This window comes from Suricata suricatta, chromosome 1, assembly GCF_006229205.1.
Source record: "Suricata suricatta isolate VVHF042 chromosome 1, meerkat_22Aug2017_6uvM2_HiC, whole genome shotgun sequence".
Lineage (NCBI taxonomy): Eukaryota > Metazoa > Chordata > Mammalia > Carnivora > Herpestidae > Suricata > Suricata suricatta.
The window spans coordinates 39,481,886-39,495,667 of record NC_043700.1 but is presented as its reverse complement, the minus strand read 5'-3'; positions in this window follow the sequence as shown (position 1 = coordinate 39,495,667).

The window sequence follows — 13,782 nt, the reverse complement described above, 5'->3', positions numbered from 1 at the left end:
GGAGGAATCCTGTTGTCCCAGCTAGGCTCCAACTAAGTACAGGTGATCCAGCAAACCCCCCTTTGAACAAGGATTTGCTTCCCCCATCCTGCCCTTCCAGAATCCTGGCCTCAGGACCATGAGCACATTGAATGGCAGTGTTTTTATGCCACTAAATTCATGATGATTTCTTATGTGGCATAGACATAGATAGCCAGACATTCTCTGGCAACCCTGTTACTTGCTGCTTCAACAAGTCTCTCTCCAGCGGGCTAGGAGTAATAGAAAAGCAGACTCTTGGAGAGGTGTGGGGCCATGGCAAAGACTGCTTTAGCTATAGGAGGAGCAGCAAAGTAAAGTGCAAAGCCTTCTTCCTGCCCATTTCCCCTGGAGTGTTCTTGAGGACACAAGCCTTTTCTTAACTACTTATTAACTACTCAAATCTACTTATTATTTTAGAAAACAAAACAAAAGGGAAATGATAGTGAGAGGGAAAGAAAAAAAGACAGGGGCTCCTCCTCTCCAGAGCATCAGCAGCCGGGGCCTCAGCTTGGCCAGCACTAAAAGCACAGTCTCAGGGTCCTCAAACCAGGAACAGGGTGTACACACTTGTGCCTATGAGGTGGGAGACAGAGTGGCCACTTCCCCAGACAGACTCTGCAGCAGATGCTTGCTGAATTATATGAAGAAGGTCACACTGCCTCCAAATTTTTCCCAACCCAGGTATTACAAGTCCTGAAATATCACTATTTCATTCATTCATGTGAACATACATGTATTTATTCACCACACATTTATTGAGCTTCTACTTTATGCCAAGTTCTGTTCTAGATACCAGAAATAGAGAAGTGAACAAAAATAGTGAAGGGCCTTTCTCCTTATGGAGTTTATACTCTGGAAGTAAATCAGATGATTTTCAATTCAGAAAAGTGCCATGAAGGAAATTAACAGAGTGATATAAGCCATGGGCATTGGTGGTGCTGTATGGAAAGGCAGCATGGGGGAAATTTGTACAGGGAAAGTAAAGTTGGAGAACAAAAATATCCTCTTACATCAACATTTTGGGAGACTGGGTCAGTCATCATCCTTTCTTGGACTGCCCATGCCTACCCCAGCTCCCTCTTTTGGGAATCACTCCTTTCCTGGGGGCCTCCACAGACACCTTCTTAACATGGGACTTAAAGTGTTTCTCCCACCTCGCCTTCTCTCTTACTGCCCCAAACATCTCCTACAATGGACCCAAGCAGCCTGTTGCCTCACCTTCCTCTCCCTTAGAGATAGTTCCTTCCATCACTTCCAATGAAGACCACTGAACAGCCTGAAACATCAAACATTGTCCTTCCATACATGAAAATTAAAAAGGAAATTTTGGGTAGGGATGCCTGAGTTGCCCACTCTGTTGAGTGTCCTACTTCAGCTCAGGTCATAATCTCCCAGACCATGGATTTGAGGCCTGTATTGGGCTCTGGGCTGACAGCTTGGAGCCTGGAGCCTGCTCTGGATTCTGTGTCTCCCTCTTGCTCTTCCCCTCCCCTGCTTGCACTCTGTCTTTCTCTCTTTCTCACAATTAAACATTTAAAAACTAAAAAGTTTGGGAAATGACACAATTCTTATATGGACACAAGCCTTATATGGTTTAAAGCTTCAATCAACTTATCCATATACACATTTTTAAACTTCTTTTTTGGTGGGAAGAATCTGCTCTGCTGGGGTCCCAACCAGAAGTTTATTACAGATTGCTCCCCCAAGATATCTTTCTTTTTTTTTTAATGTTTTTTATTTATGTTTGAGAGACAGAAAGAGACAGCACGAGCACGGGAGGGTCAGAGAGAGAGGGAGACAGAATCCAAAGCAGGTTCTAGGCTCTGAGCTAGCTGTCAGCACAGAGCCCGACACGGGGCTCGAACCCATGAACTGTGAGATCATGACCTGAGCTGAAGCCGGATGCTCAACGGACTGACCTACCCAGGCGTCCCAAGATATCTTTCTTCTACCAATCTCTACTTGCAGTTTGGAGCCATCCTTGATGCACTGCTTTTCCATCATCTTCTCTATCCAGTCAGATCCTAGATCTTGTAGACTATACCCTTTAAAAAAATTTTTTTTAATGTTTATTTTTGAGAGAGAGTACACATGAGTGGGAGAGGAGCAGAGAGAGAGGGAGGCTGAGAATTTGAAGCATGCTCCATGCCACCAGGACAAAGCCTCACATGGGGCTCAAACCCACAATCTACCAGATCATGATCTGAGCTGAAGTTGGACACTCAACTGATTGAACCACCCAGGCACCTCTGTAGAATCTACTCCTTAAAGTTCTCCCCTTGATCCTCTTTTCTTCATGCATCTACTGGCCCAGCTAAGGTCACCAAGAGTCCCTAAGACATCTTAAACATCTAATTCGAACTACTTCACTTTTACAGATGACTAAAGAGAGATCCAGAAAGATGAGAGGACATCCTCAAGGTCACACAGCTAGTGAGTGATAGAGCTAGTCACATTGACATTCTAATAACTCCACTGGTTTCTTTGCCCCCACTCTGATCCATTAATCAATTGTGATACAAGATGCAGGCTTATTGCTTCTCCCCACCACCCCACACAGTGCTTCTCCCACCATGCCTCTCCTTTCTTCCAAACCTTCAGGGGCTCCCTCCTGACCTTCAAATAAAGTTAAATACCCTTAGCTGGCTTCAAGTTTTTCCACTTTATGGTCTCAACACCTATTTTGGTAAACCTAAAGCACATTCCCTAAAACATTACATCTACCTTTAATATGATCGCCATAAACACCAAGACATCCTTCTTTTCTGTTACAATTTTTATTAGAAAAGTCAATGCTCTGTTGCCCATCCCTGTGTTCTACTCTGAGACTTGGCCACAGGAACCTCAGTGGGATAGAGTGTGGCAAGGGGTCAAGGGCTCAATATGTAGAATCAGAGCTGAGTTCATCTCTCAACTTACACCACTGCTGAACTAATCACATTGGATAAGTTAACCTCCCTGTGCTTCAGATGGCTGTTTTGACAATTAAATGAGATAATGCCCACTGAAAATTAGCTAAAGAATTGCTATTATTTTTATTACTACTATCATAATTTATTGCTACCATTATTATTATTTGTTAATATAATATCAAGGCTTTCAGCTATGCTGAACTACACTGTGTCCAAGACTCTAAGAGCCTCAGCAAAACCCCACCCTAGGGGAACAGCTAGCTGACTGTCTCCCCTTCCCTCAGCTCTCAACTCCAGAAGGCTGGCTCGTGGGGCAAAACCCCTGGGAGAGACAGAGGGTGCAGCTGGGAGGAAAAAGGAAAAAAGAGGGATTTGCTAGGGGGTGTGGTGGAGCAGGTCTGGGCTGGAGCCAGTCTGTGACACTGACCAAAACCCCATGCCCAGGGGAACCCAGTTAGAATTCTATTCACCACCCCACTAAGTGCAGCCTCTTCTGTACACAGCACCAGCCCCAACCCCAGCACACACTAATGCACACACCCCAAGTCCACATTGTATTCTCCCTTCAACACCCACCACCCCCTACTGCCTCAATAACAGCTGGGTTGTAAGTAGATTTACGACAGCTTTTGTAATCAGTGACAGGTGAGACAAATTAAATTCCTTACACCAAAAGTAACAGGACTGTTTGAGCTGTCAAGACCCATCACCTGCTGGCACACTCTCAAGCAGTAGGGGCCCAGAGCCAGGAGGTACACATATAGCATGAGTGTTCAAGGTCCAAGGTTCCTTCTTGATCAGTTCTTCCAGGCAAGAAGACAGGGTACAATAGAGCAAGCTAGAGGGTAAGGACAAGTGGGACGCTGCCCATGCTAAGCAGAAGGGAAGTTAACATTTACTGGGCTGGGGTCTAGATGGCTTCCCAAGTTGACATCTTCATTTACTGCTTACAACAACCCTACATTTTACATATGATAGAGCAGCGGTCCCCAGTGTGTGGGGCCTAATTGTGGCCCCAACACAAGCTCTCACTTTAACACTAGGCTGCTGCTTCTTTCTGCCTCTATTGGAGTCCCTGTATCCAACTGTCCAGCCTAGCCATTAAAGGTTGAATTCTGAACTGCTGTTCCCTACTGTCCCACAAACTTAAAGAGGCCCCACCTTCCTCTGAATGCAGGCCCCTTCCATCAGAGTCCTGAAATTCCACTGTTAGAAATGTACCTTTTTGGACTGAGCTTTCAAAAGTATGAATATTCCTTGAGTAAATGAATGAGTGTCTGAAGAATTTCCAGACTTGGGGTGGAGGGTAAGCTGGGTGTGGGTACAGCAAGGCAGCAGGTCTGATAGACAAATGTCACTTCAAGGTCATCTTACTTTTCTCCTCCACTGCCCATCAGAGTGGCCCAAACTCTCTAGGGCCACCCATCCTCCAGCCCCTGAAAATGCTAGTATGAGCTTGGCCTGTTCTGGCCCCAGCTTTGGTCACCACCAGACTGCAGCCTGGATGGAGCCTCAGGAAAATCCACCCAAGCCCTTCATGTATAGACAGGAGCCTGAGGGAACCTTGTCCATTCCAGGAAAGAAGAAACGAGAAGGAAAACTGAGCACACCCTCTAGTCCCACCAGCCTCCCTGGCCCTGTCCGGTGGAGGCAAATGCTTCCCTGGGAAATTCTGGCTCAGGCTCTCATTTGGCTTGGTCTCAAAAACTGTGCTTAGAAAGCAGAAGGGTCCACACTGATGCCAACTGGCCAGCTCCAAGGGAGAGCTGGCATCACACAGCTACAGGAGAATCAAAGTAAAACCCCTGGCCCCAAAGTCTTGGTTTCTCCAATCTCATTACCACCTCCCACCTCCTGTTTCCTGAGCCCAAGGATAGCAAAGCATTCTTAGGTTCAATTTCATACTGCCATCTTTAAAATATCTTAGTTTGGTAGGGTATTTTTCTACTTACTGATTCTCAAATGGCACAACTATATTAGAAAAGGAAAAAGCCTATGAAGATCATTTACTTTTCTTACACACATACACATACATATATACATACATGTACACACATACACATAGTAAACCAATAAAAAATACAGTGTTCCTCTTCTCTAGTTTCTGGAGCTTTTTTAAGTTGATGTTGACATTTAGGACTTGATACGTTTGTGTGTGTGTGTGTGTGTGTGTGTTTTAATGAGTATATATGTGGGTGTGGGTGGGAAGGGGCCAGTATGTGCTTCTGCATGAGGAAGGACACTGCATTTCTTTCATTTCATCTTTCCCCAGGGAACAGGTCTACCTCTGGAAAGTGCCTCTGACATAAGTGAGAATCCCTAGGAGGCCAACTCTGGAACTAAGGGATGCCTCTCTAAGGGTAATCTGACAACACCTCAGGGAAAGGAAGACAGCAGGATTGCATAGAGGGAGGACTTCACTTTGCTGCAGTCACAACAGAGGGCTTAGCTTATCCTTACACAAAATCTTCACTCAACTCCCTCACTTCCATCCTAGTCATCACCTGGGGCCCCCTGGGAAGAGGTATGGCTATGGGCTAGGAAGCTCTCTGGAGCCAAGAACAAATCTGAGAGAGGGACTCAGCTGAGAGTTGCAGCCATTACAGTCCCAGCAGGTGGGAAAATCTCTTCCTAGAAGGGAGAATCTGGGCCACTCACCATGGTCTACACCATGTTCCCTACTCTCTCTTCTCCCCCTCCTCCCTGTTCCTTTATTATTGCCACCCACCCCCACAACATTGCACCACAAACAAAAGCATTATGGATGGGCTGATATCCATCCTAGCTCTAGCTGTCTCACCCTCCAAGCCCTCATGGATGGCACCAAGACCAAGCCAAGAGTCTTGGATAAAGCTGAAATATAGGCTACATTCACAACTCCCTTCTTCCAGATTCCAATATAAAATTGTATAGATGATCAGTAATGCTTACTGCCAAAAACCAAACGTGTTAATGAACTTTGACAAATTACAGAGAGAAGGAACATTTGTTAAATATCTCAGTGTGCCTAGCTAACACACAGTTTTAAGGATCCCTGGATATCTCCAGCAATTCTCCAATGGTGGAACTTTAGGTGCATGCAAGGCAGCTGGTGCAGCCAGACCAGGGTTAGGGTTTATAAGGGAAGGAGGTCTAGGGGGGTTGTGCTGTGTTATGTTGTGTTGTTCTATGGGTTGCACAGAGCCAGCCTGCCAGTTTACCTGTAGTTAACTTCTGAGCAGTGGCCCCACAAGCTTGCCCAGCAGCAGCTCTGTCAGAGTGGGTGTGTCCTGGATGGAGAGTCAGACTTCCCATGGGTCTCCATGGCCAGTTTCCCCAAATGACCTTGAGCAAATTTCTTAATTCTAAGGGCCTGGCTTCCTGTACCTATATGGCCCTGGTGATCTGGAGAATATGCGGCAAGTCTCTTACCCTTCGACTGCCTGGAAAAGCCATCCCAGGCAGTAAATGACAGAGGAAATAGACATTTCCAGACTATTGTGCTCTACCCAGAGGAAAGGAAAAAGGCATGGAGACCAACTGCTGTGACAGTGGGGAGGCTGGCCTGGGGAGAGCTGAGAGCTCTCCACTCAACAGCCTAATTAGGCAAGTAGAAATCATTAAGGTTGCTTCAGCATCATAGAAAGAAGGCTGGGGCAGGACTGGGCTGGGGATGGATCTCCTACTTTGTGTCCAAAAAAAGGCAGGCACAGTAACTGTCCCTCATTTCTCTCAGAGCCACAGAGATGAGGGAGCCCAGCAGCTCAGAACTCTGGCTTTGGGTCCATCCCACAGGAGCCATGGCAACTATTATATATACTATCCCCATTTCACAGGCACACTGAATGACAGGGATACAGCAGAAGTCACCCGCATGGCTAATGACCTTTGGAACAACACTTTCTCCTGGTTCCCCCCTTGGTTGTCTCTCTCCCTCATTTGCTCTAATCTGCATCTCCTGAGCTTATCCAAACTGGCTTCCATTCCCTGGAATGCTGATGGCCAAAGTTTCTGAAAGGAAACTTTGATGAAAGCTGTTCCATGGGAACCAACAGGGCCTGGGTTGTGGGTGGGGATGTCATCCCCCCACACCTTGAATCCCAGCACCCTTCACTCTGACCTATTAGGTGCCATGGGTGGAGTGGTGTTGAGGGGTCTTACAGTAAATGTCATTTATAGCCTGCAAAGACCCTCACACCCCAGATCAGCAGTGCTGTTACTGCTCCATTTCCTAGAAGTCATAAGCAAACAGCCACTTTTCAGCAGCAGGAACAGAAATGACCTCAGGGTCTGTGCTCTGGGCCAGGATAGGCCTTGGTACTGCTGCCTCCCAGCTGTTTGTGAGCCTGGAAGGAGTCTTAGCTCCTTGAGAGTGCTAATACCTGTCAAGTCCCAACCACACCCTCCAAAAGAGACAAAGCTCATCAGCATTAACTGAGAAGAGAAGAAGCAGAGGAAGAGGGGGAAGCAGCTTCTGGACTCAGGACCACTGTTTGGCTGAGGAGACCCACACAGGGGTAATCACAATGCTGACTTTGCAAACAGCTGGGATAGGGGGGGATCCTGGGAAGGGGAAGATTTTTCTGTCTCTTCCTTCCATTTCATCATGTGGTTTCAGGGCCCTGGGCACACCTTAATTCCCATGGAGCTTTGTTATGGTGGTGGGGGGTGTGGAGGTGGCACCAGGGCTGATCTCTAGCCACAACAGACTGCTCTGAGTTTATGGGGGGTCCTTAAGAAACTATGCCAGGAAGAGTGGTGTGTGAACAGGAGAGGCCCCACAACTTCAATTTCAGCCTCCAGGAAAGTCCAGAAAGTCATGGTAGTTCTCCAGCTTGTTTCCTCCTTAGTTAAACAGATATAATGCCACTCACCTTCTAGGGATCTATTACTATACTAGGGCTGCCTAACAAGCACCCCAAAACTGGATGTCCTAAAAGAAAGGAAATTTATTTTCTCACAGTTCTGGAGGCCAGGAGGCCGAAATCAAAGTGTTAGCAAGGCTTTGCTCCCTCTGAAGCCTCCAGGGGAGGATCTTTCCTTTTTACTTCCAGTTTCTGCTGGCCCCAGGTATTCCTTAACTTGAGGCAGCATCACACCAATCTCTGCTGGCATCTTCCCCAGCCTCCTCCCCTGTGCTTTCATGTCTGCACATGTCACCTTTGGTGTCTCTCTCCTCTTCTTTAAGAACACCAGTCATATTGGATTAGGGGTTACCTCGCCACAACTAATTAGATCTGCAAAGATCCTATTTCCAAATAAGGTCACATTTTAAGGTACTGGGGGGTTAGGACATTAGGATGTCAATATGTAAGGACACAGGTCTGAATCAAACTGACTCTGACCTTGGAGGCCTAGGTGTCAGCTTCTAACACCCAATCAGGAAAGGCCAGTTAACACCTTTAACATTTCTAAGGGCAGGCCTAAAGATAGAAGCTATGCTCTACATGAGGGTCCTGGGTCCACTCTGTAATTGGTTAAAGTTACTGTCAATGATGTTATGCTATAATGATTGGACCCCTGTACCTGTGTCACAATTTCCTGTAACTCCCCCTTCCCAAACTCATAAAAGCCCTACCCCGCCTTTGTTCGGGGCTCTCAGCATGAATCCACTGCTCGGGTAAAGTCTCTGAGCCCGGGCTTAGGCTCGGCCAGCCTAAACTAGTAATAAAACCGCCCTTTGCTTTTGCATGCGTGACTCGGTCTCCCTGGTAGTCTCTGGTTTTGGGGGGCAATATTAAAATCTGTGTATAACAAATATATCTCTTTGGAGGACACAATCCAACCTATAACAAGGGGTGTTGGGAGGACTAAGAGCAAAGGTCATTAATACAGAAACGGGGAGGGGATAGCTAACCACCAGAGCCCTTCATGCTCAGTGCAGACAGAAACAGACCTCAACCAAGGAGAGCTCCAAGACAGAGTAGGGTCCTGGGGAGTGTCTAGCTAGTGTGCTTTAACTCTAGTGTTTAAAACTGCCCTCCTTGTTAAGAAGCGGGTGGGCCCCAATGGGTAACTCACTCAAAGCAATTTGATTTTCCCCAGAATAGACCCAGGTCCCAAGAGTGGGAAACTGGGGCCTGTCTCCGTTTGAAGTGCAAATACCGCCCCCTCAGTGCAGCCCCCCCCTTCCCGAATAATCAGTGCCTAGCATCTGCCGCAGCCGCAGCCGGAAGTGAGCCTTGCCAGCTGCTCCTGCGCTCCCTGGTGCCCCACTGGCTGAAGTCAGGTGGCTAGAAGGATCAGCCCCCAGGCAGTCCCGGTAATCACCACTTAGTGGGAGAGGGAATTAAGAAAATAGCATTTAAAGTGCTGGGCGGCAGCTGTGGTCCTGTTTCACCATTTGCTTAGATACCTGCTGTTCCCGCAGGACTGTGGTGATGGGGGAGGGGAGGAAGGGCGCAGGCGCAAGGGGCTCTTTGTTTAACCGGCAGCTTACTTCCAGGCAACCTTGGGGGCATCTGAGCTACTTTATAAGCCGGGAACAGGGTATTTGATGGTTTTGATAAGAATCAGTGAGTGAACTTGGCGATTACAAGGCCGAGAGGCCCCGTTGGCAGAAGGGGCACTCTATGGACACCATTTGGCTCCACCTCAAACCCTGGGGCCAAAGTCAGCCCCCAAGAAAAGCAGGGTTCTGCTCCAAAAGCCAGGGACTAGGAATCTGCGAAAATATGGTGACAATTGTTGGTACTCAGCTTCTGTGGAGCTTTGGTCAAGGTAGCTATTGTGAACCTTAGTTTTCTCATCTGCAGAATAGGAATCAATGCTTACTGATTGATCATGAGAAAGCATATATGACACAGTGCCCATCAATAACGTTTAACAGGCTCTTTCCCCCTAGGACCAGGGGGCCTCAGGAAAGGTTTAAGTCCTAGCACCACTGTTGCATGATTCTTTACTTCAAAACCTGAGGTTCCTTGTCTTGCCACTTGGAAGAATGCAGAGGTGGACACAATGAGCAGCAGGCAAAAGTTATTAGAGTATAAAATCAGAAAGTAAGAAGAGTAGGAAAGCTCTCCTTACAGAGAGGGGACATTTGAACGTGAATGCCCACACCTGTAGGCAAGGGTCCTTGTTTTATAAGTTTCTGGTCAGCACCCCTTCCCTTCTCCCTCATTCCTTCTAGGGTTCTACCTTTACTGTCTGGATAACTCTAGGTGCTGGAATGTCCATTCCTGATTAGCTCGACTCCATTGTGTGAAGAGTCAGACTGGTCATATGTCCCTCTTAATAAGTTTTATGGTTTACTTTTTTTTTTAGCTAGGTATTTTGATTATCAAATTTTTGAGGGGAACCTGAGTGGGAGTAGATGGTGTCTGTTACATTCTGAAGAGGGACCTGACCTCTGAAGGTTTTGCTGTAGTCAAATGCTTTTAGCATTGTTCCAAAAATATGTGTTTGTTCCCACCCAGGGACCTCAGGTCCTAACCTTTCCCTCTCTACCTATTTTATCCATTATACCACCCCTGGAAGGTGGGCTAAACAAAGTGTGAGGAAAATGTGAGGCAGTATAGGTTTCAGGCTTGGTGCTGAGACATGGAGGAGACATGATTATTCCCTTCCTTCTTTCTCCTACCATCCTCTTCATCTGTTTCTTCTCCACCCTGGTCACTTTACTACTTGGCAAGATCACTTGCCTCTTTCAGGGTCATGGTGCAGATCTGTCTTGGCTGAGGTTAACAGGGCATGGTCCCCTAACAGCTCCCAACCTGAGGGTGAACGAGGCATTACCTGAAATGCAGGGCCCACCCAATATTTGACATCTTTGATGATCAAACCATGAGCAGTAGTGTCTGGGGCTTGTGGTCTAAGGACCCAGCCAGAGCTGGGAACAGGGCTCCCTCTCTTAGGCTATCCAACTGCTGCCTGGGGCAGGGCCAATGCTGCCTTCGGAGAACTTTTTCTTGGGGAAGGGCACCCTCTCTTGGAGGGGACAGGGCTGTGCCACTAAAACTCTCTAGAGCCTGTAGGGCAAAACCTTTCTGGAGCTGATTGATATGTGCTTCTGTGCCTTCCTGGGCCCCTCAGGAGCCACAGGTTTCTTTCTTATCTTATCTTCCTTCCTTCCTTCCTTCCTTCCTTCCTTCCTTCCTTCCTTCCTTCCTTCCTTCTTTCCTTCCTTGCCTTGAGGCTGTAAGGATTCCCTGCTCTCTGCTACCTCTGTCCTCTGAGACCTGGTCCTCAGTGGGTATCATTAGCAGAGATGAGAGATCTTCTTGGTCGGCGGGATACTTGGACTTCCCTGGTCCCACTCAAAAGCCCCCAATGGCAGCTCTCTTGAGGTTTCTCTGCTGTGGTGGTGGGTGGGGAGAAAAGGCAGTACAGAGTCACTATGCTTTGCTATTTTGTTTTCCTCTTTTGCAAAATTTGCTACTCCTGACTCCCTCTTCCCTCAGTTTTATTTAGGAATACAATCCTAAACAAGCCCACTGAGAAACTCACATGACTCATCTTTACGACTATAAGTCTCACTTTTCTAATAAGACTTAAGGTCCTGTTCATGACCTTCTTATCAAAAAAAAAACAAAAACAAAAACAAAAAAACATTGTCTTTGGAGAAATGTGAGTTAAACCCAGGTCAATTGTGTACTATCTATGTGACCTTGGGCAAGTTCCTTAATATCTAGCTTCAGTGCTGACATTAATAAAAATGGAAACTATCTCACCAGCCATACAAGAGATGTATTAGCTTCCCCTAACACTTAAGGCTTAAGATCACAAATTCTTTTAAGAAACATGGAGTCTTAATATTTCTACGTAGTTAAAATTTTTTTTAATTTTTTTAATTTTTTTAATTAATAGTTTATTGTCAAATTGGTTTCCATACAACACCCAGTGCTCTTCCCCACAAGTGCCCTCCTCCATTACCACACCTATTTCCCCCTCTCCCCTTCCCCCTTCAACCCTCGGTTCGTTTTCAGTATTCAATAGTCTCTCAGGTTTTGTGTCCCACTCTCCCCAGCTCTCTTTCCCACTTCCCTTCCCCCTGGTCCTCCATTAGGTTTCTCCTGTTCTCCTGTTAGACCTATGAGTGCAAACATATGGTATCGGTTCTTCTCCGCCTGACTTATTTCGCTTAGCATGACACCCTCGAGGTCCATCCACTCTGCTACGAATGGCCAGATTTCATTCTTTCTGATTGCCATGTAATACTCCATTTTGGGATCATGCATTATAAAGTAGTTTTCATTTATTTTTGATTTATTTTTGATTTTTATTTTGAGAGACAGAGAGAGAGAGACAGCACAAGCAGGGGAGGGTCAGAGAGGGAGGGAGATACAGAATCTGAAGCAGGCTCCAGGCTCTGAGCTAGCTGTCAGCACAGAGCCTGACATGGGGCTCGAACCCACAAACTGTGAGATCATGACCTGAGCCAAAGCCGGATGCTCAACCAACTGAGCCACCCAGGCACCCCATCATTTACTTTTGATTTTTCTTACCACCTGATGATTATAGGGATGGGCCCTACTCAGATTGATTTACAGTCAAGAAAGCTAAAAGTAACTGATTTAGTCATTGAGGTGTGGGTGTTGTATTTCCTCTTAGCTGTAAATCAGTTGATCATCAATGAGTTTTTCCTTCCTTTCCTTTCCTTTCCAAGTTTATTTATTTATTTTGAGAGAGAGAGAGCACGCATGCATGCATAAGAGGAGGGACAAAGAGAGAGGGGCAGAGAGAGAATCTCAGGCAGGCTCTGTGCTGTCTCCTGACTTGGGGCTCAATCCCATGAACCATAAGATCATGACCTGAGCTGAAACCAAAAGTCAGATGCTCAACCATGTGAGCCACGTAGGTTCCCCATTTCTTTTCTTTTTTACATAAAAGGCATATTATTATAGATATAAAAATGGAGGGACAGAGATTAAGCAATATCTCAATCAGTAAGAAAGATGCACAGCTGCCTAGGATTCAAATCTAGATATTCTGCTAGGTATTTGGTGGTGTTTTCACTTAATCCAACAGTTTAATGGGTATTGTCCCCATTTATATGATAAACAGGGTCAGAGATGGTAAATCTCTTGCTTAAATTCTTGTAATTTGGTGGTAGAACATAGATTTCCTCTTGGACCTGTTTTTCTCCAAAGCCCATGAGGCTGCACTAGGCTACCAGAGTCTGAGGACTCCTAACCACAGCAGAGATACAGAATGACAGAAAGTCACGCAACTAGATTTCAGGATTCCTGAGTTCCAATATCTGTTCTACCAGCAAATCCAAGTAATTGTTTGACTTGCCTGCGTCCTGGATAAAAGGGAATAATGTTATCCTGCCCTAGCTCGGGATGGTTTTAACGACCAATGGGAGGGGAAGGAGCCAAGATGGCGGAGAGGAAGGGAGCTCTGTAAACCTCGTCTGTCCCATCGATCGAACTGAGAAGGACATTGCTCTCATCTGTAAGAGCGGAAGGAGAAAATACGGACTCCAGAAGGAAGAGAACCTGAAGGATACCTGAGTGAGTGAGTGCGAACTGGGGAGATTGGAAAACGGGCCAGCCCGAGACTGGCAGGGGAGGTGGGAGCCCCAGCCCAACGCAGGGCAAGCACGCGGAGCCCGAGAGACAAAGGGAAGAGACAGAGAGACTGAACACGCTCATAGTACTGTCTCTGGGGAAGAGGTAAAGAACGCTTAACTGCACTTGGAGAGAGAAGCTCACTCCATAGATAACTGCTGGGTAGCCTAAATCCCGAACCCAGGTGGTGCAAGGGAAGGAACAGCTTCCAGCCCGGCGCCATCTTGGCACGCCGCTGCCACAGCGGTGATGGGGTGCTCACTTTGACCTCGGGTTTGGGAGTGGGAACACACACCTCATTTCCACGGCGCAACTTGCCCCCAGCATTGGCCCCATGAAACCTGAATCCCGGGTGCCAA